Source organism: Coregonus lavaretus, assembly GCF_964263955.1.
Source record: "Coregonus lavaretus genome assembly, chromosome: 10".
NCBI lineage: Eukaryota > Metazoa > Chordata > Actinopteri > Salmoniformes > Salmonidae > Coregonus > Coregonus lavaretus.
In genome coordinates, this window is record NC_139997.1 from 24,483,348 (window position 1) to 24,498,212 (window position 14,865).

The window sequence follows — 14,865 nt, forward strand, 5'->3', positions numbered from 1 at the left end:
AGGGCATACTGCAAGCATCGTTATCATTAATGCTAATATTACTGAGGCAAGCAGTAATTTGGGAGGAGAGGACTTATTAAAAAAATATTGTGAGAGAGAGTGAAAAAATAACAGATAGTGTCTTAATTAGGACGAGAGGAAGCATACATTTGGGATCCCCGAAGCTTTGGTCACCCAGAACGTTTTCTGAGCTTTGAAGGACAATATTGCCATTGCACGAGTGGTTATGATATGACAATGATGTGCTCTAGAAAGAAGGGGGGGAGGGGGGAAGAACAATTGCAGTTTATAATTGCTGTTTCCCAAAGCCGGCATAATGACTATTAGGCATGTTAATGAGACAAGGACATTGACCCTAAACGAGAAGTGCTGGTTTCAGCTTGATTCACTGACTGAAGTGGATGCCATCGTTAGCGCCAATTGCTTTTGCGTTATTCATTTGCAACCCATTTTATGGTTGTTGTGCAACCCAAGAGCTTTAAGTGCATTCGCAACACATTAGTCATTCGAGTGCTACACAATTTCTGCTCTCCTTTTCTTTTCTCCAGGAGCCTTGGATTCATTTATTACATCTGATTGTTCGTTTTTTGGTCAACCCTGGGCCCCTCAACTCATCCGAAATGGCGTCAAAGCCTGATGTGCATTCAAACAGACAGTAATGTCACCATGAATCAGTCTCCTTTCTCTCTTTCTTTTTCACTCTCCTTCTCTCTCACTCGACCCGCCTCTTCCCGTGGCACCCCCATCTCTCGCTCTCTCTACAGTCCAGATCAGATCGCTGTGCCTCCAGCCACTCCCACCCCCCACCACCATCACCTTTATCTCTGTGCTCCTCCAACGTGGCAGAAAGCCTATCTCCATCAAGTGAGAAGAGTTTTTGGCTCTCTTCAGAGAAACGCTTTATCTCTGGGTTGCTGATGTGTCCACAGTGACTCGTCAGTGTCGGGGAACCCTGAGGGTCCCTGGCTCTCTGCTCCCTCTCCAGTAACTCCCCTGTCCTCTCTGCCCAAGTGGCTGACTGACACATGCCATCCACACACAGAGCACTGATGGTGGGATAAGGTAAAAAACAACCCCTCAGATCACCCTCTGATTTATGTTCCCCTTGGGTGAAACTGGCCTCTGATCACTGGTTTAAAGTTAAAATGCCATCTACTAAACAACAAGTGGATATTTAAGCCCTCAAAGGCATCGGTTGGAATTGTTTCAGGGGCACAAAGGAGGAGGTGTTATATTCAAACATTGTTGTTTTTAGGAAGTTTCATTTCAGTGACATGGATTATGTTTTACAGTACAGTTTTATAATCCATTTAGACTCATTACTGATTCATTAATCCACATATCTGCCATTAGAACCACAATGGTTCCATCTCCTCGATTGATTCCTGTACATTTGTGGACTGTTTCCGTGTGTGTGTGCGCATTGTAAAGTTTCGGGAAAACCTTTTGAAAAGGTCATTTTCATTGACCTCAGAGAAAACCTGCTCGCATCCATAACAATTAGTTTAGTTTGAAAAGGCTCATTTTCCCAATTGTCTCTATTGGCATATTCATTAAGGTGCATTAATGCATGATGGCCATCACTCCCCCTCGCCTTTATTGATCCCCTCCATTTCTCACGCTGTAATTGTGCGGGCCTCCTTTCATAGGGGAAAGCGATTGCCATTGGTGCGCTTTATCTCTCCACCAGCTCTTGCCTTTGATGCAATTAGTCAGGCCTGATGGGGCCTGAAAGTAGTCTGGATGGGCCAAGTATAACACAAAGTTATGAGCGCACTAGTAATTGCACCGAAGACAGAATTGTGGCAGTCCCTCCATTGTGGTGACTTTTTCCTGTTAAATGACAAGAGGGAAAACAAAACTCCAGACAGTAGTGCATTGTGGGAGCTCGGAGGGTGATAAGAGGAGGGCCCTAGAATGCAATTATCATCAAGAGTGGTGTGAGTGGAAGGATGGATGGATGGGTGGATGGATGGATGGATGGATGGGGAATCGCTGGCTGTATCTGTGGCTATAGTGCTTCTCCTCCTCATTGTCCTGTTTATAATGGAATAGTTTAGCTATAGTGCCACCTGCACTCACACAGTGGAGAAATGCATAGCTGCCTTATGAGCTTGACGGTTTATATCGTGGTAGACTATTGATCGGTCGGTGTTCTTTCCAATTCTCTAGTCCAGGGGTTCCCAAACTTTTTCACTCAGGCCCCCCTTCCAGCATTGGGGAACATCCCGTGCACCACGTCTATTTCAATGGACATAAGCAATGTTCATGACACAAACTGTTCACACCCCTTTTGTTGGCGGAGAAAACATTTTACAGGTTTAAAGCTTATTTCCTGCAATTCTACACATTTTGTCATGGGATACAGAGAAAATGTTTCAGTTTTAAAGCTAATTTTATTGCAATTTTATACATGTTGCCATGTCTAATGTGTATTCATGTGATATTTGAGAGACTCAAACATTACAACAAATCTATGGGCTAAAAAGCCTAGCTAAAAAACGTTAGCTGACATAGGTCTGGACATTTCTGACAAGTTATAAATAGCTCTCTAAGGTATGCAATGACTGACATGACAAGAGGAAAACTGCCTCAATTTGTCAGGGCATGGACTCTACAAGGTGTCGAAAGCGTTCCACAGGGATGCTGGCCACTGTTGACTCCAATACTTCCCACAGTTGTGTCAAGTTGGCTGGATGGCCTTTGGGTGGTGGACCATTCTTGAGACACACGGGAAACTGTTGAGCGTGAAAAACCCAGAAGTGTTGCAGTTCTTGACACAAACCAGTGCGCCTGGCACCTACTACCTACCATACCCGGTTAAATATTTTGTCTTGCCCATTCACGCTCTGAATGGCACACATACACAATCCATGTCTCAATTGTTTCAAGGCTTAAAAATCCTTCTTTAACCTGTCTCCTCCCCTTCATCTACACTGATTTAAGTGGATTTAATAAGTGACATCAATAAGGGATTATAGCTTTCACCTGAATTCACCTGGGCAGTCTACAGTGCATTCGGAAAGTATTCAGACCCCTTGACTTTTTCCACATTTTGTTATGTTACATCCTTATTCTAAAATGGATTAAATTGTTTTTTTCCCCCCATCAATCTACACACAATACCCCTTAATGACAAAGCAAAGACAGGTTTTTAGCAATTTTAGCAAATATATATATTTTTTTTTTTACGGAAATATCACATTTACATAAGTATTCAGACCCTTTACTCAGTACTTTGTTGAAGCACCTTTGGCAGTGATTACAGTCTCAAGTCTTCTTGGGTATGACGCTACAAGCTTTGCACACCTGTATTTGGGGAGTTTCTCCCATTCTTCTCTGCAGATCCTCTCAAGCTCTGTCAGGTTGGATGGGGAGCGTCGCTGCACAGCTATTTTCAGGTCTCTCCAGAGATGTTGGATCGGGTTCAAGTCTGGGCTCTGGCTGGGCCACTCAAGAACATTCAGAGACTTGTCCCGAAGCCACTCCTGCGTTGTTTGGCTGTGTGGTTAGGGTCGTTGTCATGTTGGAAGGTGAACCTTTTCCCCAGTCTGAGGTCCTGAGCGCTCTCGAGCAGGTTTTCATCAAGGATCTCTCTGTACTTTGCTCCATTAATCTTTCCCTCGATCCTGACTAGTCTCCCAGTCCCTGCCGCTGAAGAACATCCCCACAGCATGATGCTGCCACTACCATGCTTCACCGTAGGGATGGTGCCAGGTTTCCTCCAGACGTGACGCTTGGAATTCAGGCCAAAGAGTTCAATCTTGGTTTCATCAGACCAGAGAATCTTGTTTCTCATGGTCTGAGAGTCTTTAGGTGCCTTTTGGCAAACTCCAAGTGGGCTGTCATGTGCCTTTTACTGAGGAGTGGCTTCCGTCTGGCCACTCTACCATGAAGGTCTGATTGGTGGAGTGCTGCAGAGATGGTTGTCCTTCTGGAAGATTCTCCCATCTCCACTGAGGAACTCTGGAGCTCTGTCAGAGTGACCATCTGGTACTTGGTCACCTCCCTGACCAAGGCCCTTCTCCCCCGATTGCTCAGTTTGGCCGTGCGGCCAGCTCTAGGAAGAGTCTTGGTAGTTCCAAACTTCTTCCATTTAAGAATGATGGAGGCCACTGTGTTCTTGGGGACCAATTCTGCAGACATATTTTGGTACCCTTCTCCAGATCTGTGCCTCGAAACAATCCTGTCTCTGAGCTCTATGGACAATTCCTTCGACCTCATGGCTTGGTTTTTGCTCTGACATGCACTGTCAACTGTGGGACCTTATATAGACAGGTGTGTGCCTTTCCAAATAATGTCCAATCAATTGAATTTACCTCAGGTGGACTCCAATCAAGTTGTAGAAACATCTCAAGGATGATCAATGGAAACAGGATGCACCTGAGCTCAATTTCGAGTCTTATAGCAAAGGGTCTGAATACTTATGTAAATAAGGTACATTTGCAAACATTTCTAAAAACCTTTTTTCGCTTTGTCATTATGGGGTATTGTGTGTAGATTGATGATCATTTTTATTTATTTAATCCATTTTAGAATAAGGCTGTAATGTAACAAAATGTGGAAAAAGTCAAGGGGTCTGAATACTTTCCAAATGCACTGTATGTCATGGAAACAGCAGGTGTTCTTAATGTTCACTGCCTGTTCTTTTGTTGGTTGCTCAGTTGGACCCGTTGATACAGAAGCATGACTATGCAAGCGAACCAAAAAAAGCTGTATGGAAAGGAATATTTTTGTGCCAGTTTGAAGCAGTGTGAGACAATGTCAACAGGGTAAGACTATTACCAGCCCTATTATCAACGCCAAATTCTTTTTCTCCCTTCCTTGTCTTGCCCAAGGACATGGCATGTTGTTGCTGCATGGTTGGCGCATCCCACACACCTGGTTGAAGAGGAACAGTGGAAGTGGAACAGTTGGGCAAATATCTGATTGGGTCTTGCCCTGTCAGGGAGGCCGTTAATGAGGGCAACCCTTTCCCCCTCCACCCCACGTGACCCTAGCCCCCTGTCAGCCTGGCACCTGACACACATTTTTTATAAAGGAAAAAAGATTGCCCACTCTGTGTTCTCTTCCCCACCACACTGACCTGCCCACGGCTCATTGGTTTCTATGGTAACCTGCCAGAGACTCCTACCCCCCCCCCCCCCCCCTTAGTGTGTGTGTGTGGACGTGTTGAGAGCTTCAGTGTGGTGTGTGTGTGAGGACATGACTGGAATATTAAGCTTAAATTGTAATGAATACTGTCTCACCAGCTGCCAAGCTCAATTTAGGCATGCATACTTCTACTGTGGTGATGGAAAACACAGTCTGGAACTCCAGTCCATCCCCAAAGTGGCACTGGAAGAGTTCTTTCACAACAGACCACAAGGTTTCTGACATGCCCACTGTTGCCATCTTTAGACAGGCGATTGTTCTAAAGATTAGCAGCGCCACAGAACTTTGTTTCTTCTAAAGCAGGGTTTCCCAACTGGCGGCCCGTGGGCCTTATTTGGCCCCTGAAGTTTTCTGACCAAAAACTTTTGGACATAAAAGTCTGTGGTTTTGAAAGGGGAGTGCTACTCTCCGCTGAAGTTTTTCCATTACTTCCAGCCGAATAAATTACTTAGGAAAATGTGTGCGTTAATAAAATGTTGCATTGCGGGTGCACTTGAAGGAGAAGAAATACTGTGTATAAAGTAGACAAACTTAGCAGTGGTCACTTGGCAGCAGGTGTTGGATCGGCTATTAGCTGTATAAAGGCATACTGGTGAACTAATATGGACTGTGAGTAGTGTTTACCCATAATTAATGGAGATTACCAATTCAGATAAGTGGAGACGCAGTCCATTTAGCAATGAGTGCCACCGGGGGGGAGAACCTAAATGTACAATTTGGAAGTGCATGAGATTTAGCATACATTATAATTTATTTGCTAGGGGTGTGTGTGTGCTTGCGTATGTGTGGCGGTGTGTGTTTGTCTGTGGTTTTTCGTGGTGGGAAATGACTGCGTCTATACAGGATCTTGCCCATGCTTTTTGATCAGTGCATCGTGGCCTGTCTGGCGTAGCATTCTAAAGCACCGCATTCCCACCTGAAAGCAATGCAGAAGTAAAATTTATGTCAGGAAAGTTTGTTTCCGGTAGAATATTTTTATCTTGGGGGCCTTCAAAGTGCTTAACTAAGCCTGAGGGGGTCATTTAGCTATTTTAATTTTTATTCTTAGGACCCCTTTAGGTAACAAAAAAATAAAAAAATAAAAATAAAAAAAAATAAAAAATAAAATATATATATATATATATATATATATATATATATATATATTTGATGAAACATTGAATTTGCCCTTACTGCTATTGGCCCATAGAAATGCATTGAATAACAGATTAATATATGGAAAAACAGATAATCAAAAAATAAATCCAAAGGAAGTTTGTTTGGAAGTGTCTGTCCTATATCTGAGAGATATATATTTTTTTTTTATTGACCCATATTTAGGCACTAAACTACTTCCATATATACAGTACTTCCATTCATTTTTTAAACTGGTACCAGGGTACCTTTAGACGAGGCTTGTGGGTGTCCTAGAGCATATTAGTGTGTAGCCCAAACTGTTCAGACGCTACAGACAGAAGTTGGCAGATCGGCGGTACCGACATCAGACGAGTCCCGTGGCGCTTGTGGGGGTCATAGAGTAAAACGGACAACAGCATCGTGTTCTCATCTTTCCACAGTGGGGTCATAATAGTTTGTAACCCAAACCGTTCAGGCTCTTCAGACATTTTGGTGAGAAGACCAATTTTCGGGATGTCTGCTGGTCTGACAAACACCGCTGTAGCTCTGCCACCTTCCACCGCAGATGTGGAAGGCCGACATCAGCAGATGCGGTGGATTGAGCTCATGCAAAACAACTGATATCTCTAGTTTAAACAGACAGATTTTTATGGGGATTGTTTTATTATGCTAATGAATTTTTTTGCGGGTGCGCAAACATCACCTCTAAGGGGTTAAGCCTTTCTGCGAGAAGACATCCCAATGAAAAATACTTGTCTGACACGGGACAGCTCAACTCACGTAGAATCCAAAAAAATAGCATCTAGATACTGAGGTAATTAGGGTAGATTTGCTGTCTCTGATTTTTACATTTCCACGCCAGTGCCTCCTGTCTAGCAGAGCTTAATAGGTCATATGAGAGAAAGGATTAAAACTTAGAGGCCAAATTACATCATAGTACCATGAACCACATCCACCACTCCCACATTCATTATGTCATGTCAGTGTCGAAAATGTATTCCCAACCGTGAATATTGTTGTTCATCTCTTGCTCTGTGCTGACTTTAATGTTTTGGCATGCATCGAATGTTCCATAAGTGAATGACAGGTAGAAAGAATGGTGAAGGCCAATTGAACAGTGATATGTGAAAATCTTGAGAGTTTGTTTATGTCAGAGTTGATTCACATGAAAATGATTATTTATTTTCATATATATCGATTCATTTTTGATGAATCGATATGGCTGTGGCAAATATGCTCAGTGCGATGATATACAGGTATGAGCAAAAGCACACATGGGCTCATGTGAATTTACAGGTTCACTGTATGGGACCCAAGATTAATGTTCTTGCTTTGTAGAAAGGTTGTCATCCAATGTATATGACATTTTAAAAGGAAACATGTATCCCCAGGAATGACTAGTGTGTGAATTCTATATGTTTGTAACATTCTGTAGTGTAGTATCTCTTTCACTATGATATATGCAGCACCATAGAGAAGTTGCATCTGTTTCATACTTTAAATGGAACATAGCCTATGGCCTGGTTTCCATATTGACTATATCATTCTCCCAAGAATGGAGACACAGCACTGTTTGATTATAAGCTATTAGCAGTTGAACATTTATCTTATTTGAAGTGTAATCTCATTTCAAATTGACCTTGAGTTATCGAATCTTGTTTAATGTGTGACATGGAAATGAGGGCTTATAACATGTTTAATCCATAAGCTTTTACTTAAATTGGTTGGGCAACTTTTATAGGCAGTCTCAGGCGTGCTCTTTGCCCCGATAGAGATATCTTCAGGGGACTTCCTCAACATTTACAGCTGTCCAATAAACTGCCTTATTGTTTCTGCTCCCTGCTCCAGCAATCAGCTGTTTCCACACTTGCACAGCACGACTGTGTGCATGTTCTGTTAGGAGTTTTTCCCTGGGCCGTCGTCGTTCAGAAATGCAGATCCAGGATAATACGCTAGAATTATCGCTTCATTAAATTATGGGCAGAATTGCTTGGTGTACAGGGACTGCTCTGGGCACTATGTGCCAGAACACTTGGCCAGAAACAGGAGCGGCAGCAGCAGTAGAGGCTGAAGTGTTTAGGATTTGTTTTGTAATTAAGCTTATCGATTATTTGTTTCCTGTGTGCTTTCAGCAAGGACACAGCAGCTCACTTTTTGCTGTGTCGACGGTTGGTAGTGTACAAGTTTCAAAATCTCTACCCTGTTACCGCATTCACTCTGGAGTTTCAAGCTTCAGCTTCCATTTAAAGAGTTTGAAATCCAAAAGGACACTAAAAATAGCATTTTTACCCACTTGGCCTGAAATACATTTGTTTAGTTTTTCACCAGTTATCTTTGTCCTCAGAATTGGGATCTGTGGTGAGGTTTCTCCTATGCCCTACTTGGTAAGAGAGGGAATAGGAGCTGTTACTGTTGTTATTGTATGATACCTCATACCAGGCACAGCGAACATGCTTTAGACAGCTCTCATTTCACTGCCTCTGAGGATGTTTCCATCTTACAAAGCACAGATCATGTTTATGGCAGAATCCAGGATTTTTCTGCAAATATCTATGTTGGGGGGTTTCTCGATAAATCTGCTGGGAGATTTTAGTTTGGATTTCAGTAAGTCATTCGAAGCAATATTATTTTTGTCATCGCCTGGTTGTCTGGAACTGAAATAGTAGCCTAAAACGATATGAAGCGTATGAAGCCTATATAAATATCTACACGTTTTTCCTCCTGTAAGGAAGGAGAGACCATGAGCAACTAATGAATAAGAGACCCGAACCATCATGTATGAAAAAAAAAACACTCCTGTATAAGGAGCATTAGTTTGAACGTGAATTAGGTGTTGATTTAGGCCTCTTAAATCTGCCCCCAAACCAATAAAACCTAATTAAACTACTTGTGGGGGTTCTTTCACCAACATTAGAAGCAAAAATTGACTTTCAGTAAAGCCTGTTAGATTTTCTAATTAGTTTTTGCAAATCCCAAAAAAGTATCCTGTGTTCAGGCCCCTGTAAGATCTCCAACCTTGCAACTAAAATAATGTCCAGTATAGGGCTGAACCCATTAAGTCGACTGTTCAATTGTTTGGTCGATAGCCTGTTGGTCGACCAAGATTTATTTAGTCTAGCAGTAGCCAAAAAATATATATTCATTTTTCCTATTTTGTTAAAATTGATTTTTTTTGGGGGGGGGGGGTTGTATCATTTGAATTACACAACATGCCTACCACTTTGAAGATGCAAAATATATTTTTTGGTGAAACAAACAAGAAATATGACCAAAAAAAAACAGAAAACTTGAGCGTGCATAACTATTCACACCCACAAAGTCAATACTTTGTAGAGCCACCTTTTGCAGCATATACAACTGCAAGTCTCATGGGGTATGTCTCTATAAGCTTGGCACATCTAGCCACTGGGATTTTTGCCCATTCTTCAAGGCAAAACTGATCCAGCTCCTTCAAGTTGGATGGGTTCTGCTGGTGTACAGCAATCTTTAAGTCATACCACAGATTCTCAATTGGATTGAGGTCTGGGCTTTGACTAGGCCATTCCAAGACATTTAAATGTTTCCCCTTAAACCACTTGAGTGTTGCTTTAGCAGTATGCTTAGGGTCATTGTCCTGCTGGAAGGTGAACCTCCGTCCCAGTATTTAGCTCCATCATTCCTTCAATTCTGACCAGTTTCCCAGTCCCTGCCGATGAAAAACATCCCCACAGCATGATGCTGTCAGCACCATGCTTCACTGTGGGGATGGTGTTCTCGGAGTGATGAGAGGTGTTGGTTTTGCGCCAGACATAGTGTTTTCCTTGATGGCCAAAAAGCTCAATTTTAGTCTCATCTGACCAGAGTACCTTCTTCCATATGTTTGGGGAGTCTCCCACATGCCTTTTGGCGAACACCAAACGTGTTTGCTTATTTTTTTCTTCAAGCAATGCCTTTTTTTCTGGCCACTGTTCCGTAAAGCCCAGCTCTGTGGAGTGTATGGCTTAAAGTGGTCCAATCTCAGATACTCCAATCTCCGCTGTGGAGCTTTGCAGCTCCTTCAGGGTTATCTTTTGTCTCTTTGTTGCCTCTCTGATTAATGCCCTCCTTGCCTGGTCCGTGAGTTTTGGTGGGCGGCCCTCTCTTGGCAGGTTTGTTGTGGTGCCATATTCTTTCCATTTTTTAACAATGGATTTAATGGTGCTCCGTGGGATGTTCAAAGTTTCTGATATTTTTTTATAACCCAACCCTGATCTGTACTTCTCCACAACTTTGTCCCTGACCTGTTTGGAGAGCTCTTGGTCTTCATGGTGCCGCTTTCTTGGTGGTGCCCCTTGCTTAGTGGTGTTGCAGACTCTGGGGCCTTCCACACAGGTGGACTTTATTTAACTAAATATGTGACTTCTGGAGGTAATTGGTTGCACCAGATCTTATTTAGGGGCTTCATAGCAAAGGGGGTAAATACATATGCACACACAACTTTTCTGTTATTTATTTATTTGAATTTTTTGAAACAAGTTATTTTTTTCATTTCACTTCACAAATTTGGACTATTTTGTGTATGTCCATTACATGAAATCCAAATAAAAATCCATTTAAATTACAGGTTGTAATGCAACAAAATAGGAAAAACGCCAAGGGGGATGAATACTTTTGCAAGGCACTGTACCAGTCAAAGGTTTGGACACACCTATTCATTCAAGGGTTTTTCTTTATTTTTACTATTTTTTACATTATAGAATAATAGTGAAGACATCAAAAATATGAAATAACACATATGGAATCATGTAGTAACCAAAAAAGTGTTAAATAAATAAAAATATATTCTATATTTAAGATTCTTCAAATAGCCACCCTTTGCCTTGATGACAGCTTTGCACACTCTTGGCATTCTCTCAACCAGCCTCATGAGGTAGTCACCTGGAATGCATTTCAATTAACAGGTGTGCCTTCTTAAAAGTTAATTTGTGGAATGTCTTTCCTTCTTAATGCGTTTGAGCCAATCAGTTGTGTTGTGACAAGGTAGGGGTGGTATTCAGAAGATAGCCCTATTTGGTAAAAGACCAAGTCCATATTATGGCAAGAACAGCTCAAATAAGCAAAGAGAAATGACAGTCCATCATTACTTTAAGACATGAAGGTCAGTCAATACGGAACATTTCAAAAACTTTGAAAGTTTCTTCAAGTGCAGTCGCAAAAACCATCAAGTGTTATGATGAAACTGTTTCTCATGAGGATCGCCACAGGAATGGAAGACCCAGAGTTACTTCTGCTGTAGAGGATAAGTTCATTAGAGTTACCAGCCTCAGAAATTGCAGCCCAAATAAATGCTTCACAGAGTTCAAGTCACAGACACATCTCAACATCAACTGTTCAGAGGGGACTGTGTGAATCAGGCCTTCATGGTCGAATTGCTGCAAAGAAACCACTACTAAAGGACACCAATAAGAAGAAGAGACCTGCTTGGGCCAAGAAACACGAGCAATGGACATTAGACCTGTCAACATTTTTCCTTTGGTCTGGAGTCCAAATTTGAGATTTTTGGTTCTAACCGCTGTGTCTTTGTGAATGCGGTGTGGGTGAACGGATGATCTCCGCCTGTGTAGTTCCCACCGTAAAGCATGGAGGAGGAGGTGTTAAATCACACTGTCTGTGATTTATTTAGAATTCAAGGCACACTTAACCAGCATGGCTACTACAGCATTCTGCAGCGATACGCCATCCCATCTGGTTTGGGCTTAGTGGGATTATCATTTTTCAACAGGACAATGATCCAACACACCTCCAGGCTGTGTAAGGGCTATTTGACCAAGAAGGAGAGTGATGGAGTGCTGCATCAGATGACCTGGCCTCCACAATCACCCGACCTAAACCCAATTGAGATGGTTTGGGATGAGTCGGACGGCAGAGTGAAGGAAAAGCAGCCATCAAGTGCTCAGCATATGTGGGAACTCCTTCAAGACTGTTGGAAAAGCATTCCAGGTGAAGCTGGTTGAGAGAATGCCAAGAATGTGCAAAGCTGTCATCAAGGCAAAGGGTGGCTACTTTGAATAATCTTAAATCTAAAATGTATTCTGATTTGTTTAACACTTTTTTGGTTACTACATGATTCCATATGTGTTATTTCATAGTTTTGATATCTTCACTATTATTCTACAATGTAGAAAATAGTAGAAAAAATAAAAAATAATAATAATAATAATAAATGAGTAGGTGTGTCAACTTTTGACAAAGCGAAAAATAGGATTTTAGAAGATTTTGCAAATGTTAGGAAATTTATATATTTTTTTAAACAGAAGTACCTTATTTACATAAGTATTTAGACCCTTTGCTATGATACTCGAAATTGAGCTCAGGTGCATCCTGTTTCCATTTATCAAATTGTTATAACCAATTTATTGATGTGATTATGATCTGCTATAGGTCAGCCCTATTGGTCACATGCGTGCGATGCATACATGTGTCACGTAAAGAGAGCAAGGTTTGAGGGATTAGGGAATGTTTTTCCTAAACAATTGAGGGATTTCAGTAACATAACTTATCAGTCAGAAAAGTCACACAGTCACTCATTGTCTTTTTTTTTTTTAACACAGCGCATAGTCCGGCCCGGCACAATCAAATCAATTGCTGGTCGGACTCCCTCAAGTGTTTTAGTTATTTAATCAAACAGTGTGCTTAAAGCATCAGACTAGCTCAGTGAATATAGTTGATTTGATTAAAACACTGCCCTTATGTCAGTCATCTGTCAAAAAGAGGGTTTCTTGGCATCAATGTGTGCGCAATTACAATGATAATTCAATATGGTCAATTTCAGAAATTTTTATATAACATAAAAATACTGTTTACAAGTAGGCTATGGTGTAATGAAATATGTTGCCTTGTGTGGTAGATTTTGTGGGTTTTGACACTCTTATTTAGGTGTCATAACCAGCCATAAAATAACACAATATATGTCACAACAGGTCTAAATATATGTCATGACAGTGTTATGACCATATTATGACAGGTTATGACATGTTATGTCAGCTGTTATGGAATATTATGACATGGTGATGACTGTCAATGAGTTATGATGGTAGGTGTCAAGAAAAGTGTTACCAAATGTTACAATGTATAATGTAATGGCCTCCGTTAGATACAAGCAAATTTATTTTCGGGTTTCTATTAAAGCTGCAATATGTAACTTTTGGACGACCTGACCAAATTCACATAGAAATATTAATTATAGATCTGTCATTCTCATTGAAAGCAAGTCTGAGAAGCAGAAGATCTGTTCTATGTGCGCTATTTCTATGCTTCCCGTTCTTAAGTTTCGTTTTTATATCTTTTACTTTTGGTTCTGTACCCCAGCTTAAAACAGCTGAAAATACAATATTTGTTGTTATTGAAAATATATTAAACAGCGGTTTAGATGGTACAATGATTCTTCTTTTGTCACATAAACTGAAATTAGGCGAACTAGTCTAATTTTAGCAACCAGGAAATGGCGGAGCAATTTCTGCATATTCACCTTTAATGTCTGTTCTCCCCTGCTATTTTAGCTTAACAGCGCTGTCAGTCTGCCATACTGTGAGGGAGTGTTTAAAAAGCACAGCACAGACGGCCACCGCTGTGTCGTCCCTACCAGTCGACTTTGTGTTGTTAGCTTTAGCATTAGTTCTTATGCGATGGTGGTTGCTGCACAGCCATTTTGAGGTACCAGCCCAGAATCAGGTCAGTTGAATACAGCTGAGCTGAGTATCACCTGGGTTCAACCTGACTTCTATCAGGTTTGATACAGGCATTAATTTATGAATAGTGTCAGCCTAGTTACGGTAGATCTTATGTCAAGTTCAAATTAGGATTCAGTGTTGTATTGGCTTTGCACTCTGTGCTTCACTCTTGAGGCACAGATCTTGGCAGAGAGAGTGCCAGAGTGTTTTGTGAAGAGAAAAGTTCCAAACACGGTACATTCTAAATCTCATCTGTGTCACCCGCTTTAGCTGATGCAGAAAGATTAAATGTATTAGGCTGCATCTCAGGAAGCTAATATGCATTGATTTATGGCATTACACTTCCTGAGCGTGCGGTCTGTGAAAGATGAAAAAGAGAGAACACTAGGATACCTCGGTCAGGTGGCTTTAATTTGTCTTGAGTGAAAATCGAGGCTTTAGGTGCCATTATGAAATATCATCAACTCGCCAGACCCCTGAGGAATTACCACTGAGGTATAAAAGAACCGGAGACTGCGTCTAAAATGTTGTTTTCAACGTAATCTACTCACGTTCGCATACGCCGATTCACAGTAAATACGGGTTGCATCCGGTTTACACGGCTCAACATCACATGCACTAGCACTCAGTATGCACAGGGAGCAGCGACGACATCATCACATCATCCAAAAACATGGCAGACATTGGATGAATATAAAATGTTAATATCTTTGGCTGTGAGTGATGGAAGAAATCGGCCTCACCAACAATTATTTGAATAATTCAATGGATGTTTTGTGCACAAAGGTGATGACTCAAGTGTATTATTAGGACTTTTTCTAATCTGACTTCTATATGTGGCTGTCTATGGAAGTTAAACTGCAGTACCGAATCAAGACCGGAACGCTGGACCCTTGGTAATTGTGAG

At 41.4% G+C, this 14,865-nt stretch overlaps 1 protein-coding gene across 2 annotated transcripts in view; it reads left to right on the forward strand.

Moving 5' to 3' along the window:
* The window catches only part of LOC311136459 (neural cell adhesion molecule 1-like), a 339,193-nt gene that overhangs the window by 221,045 nt on the left and 103,283 nt on the right, over positions 1 to 14,865 (forward strand). The window lies entirely within an intron of this gene.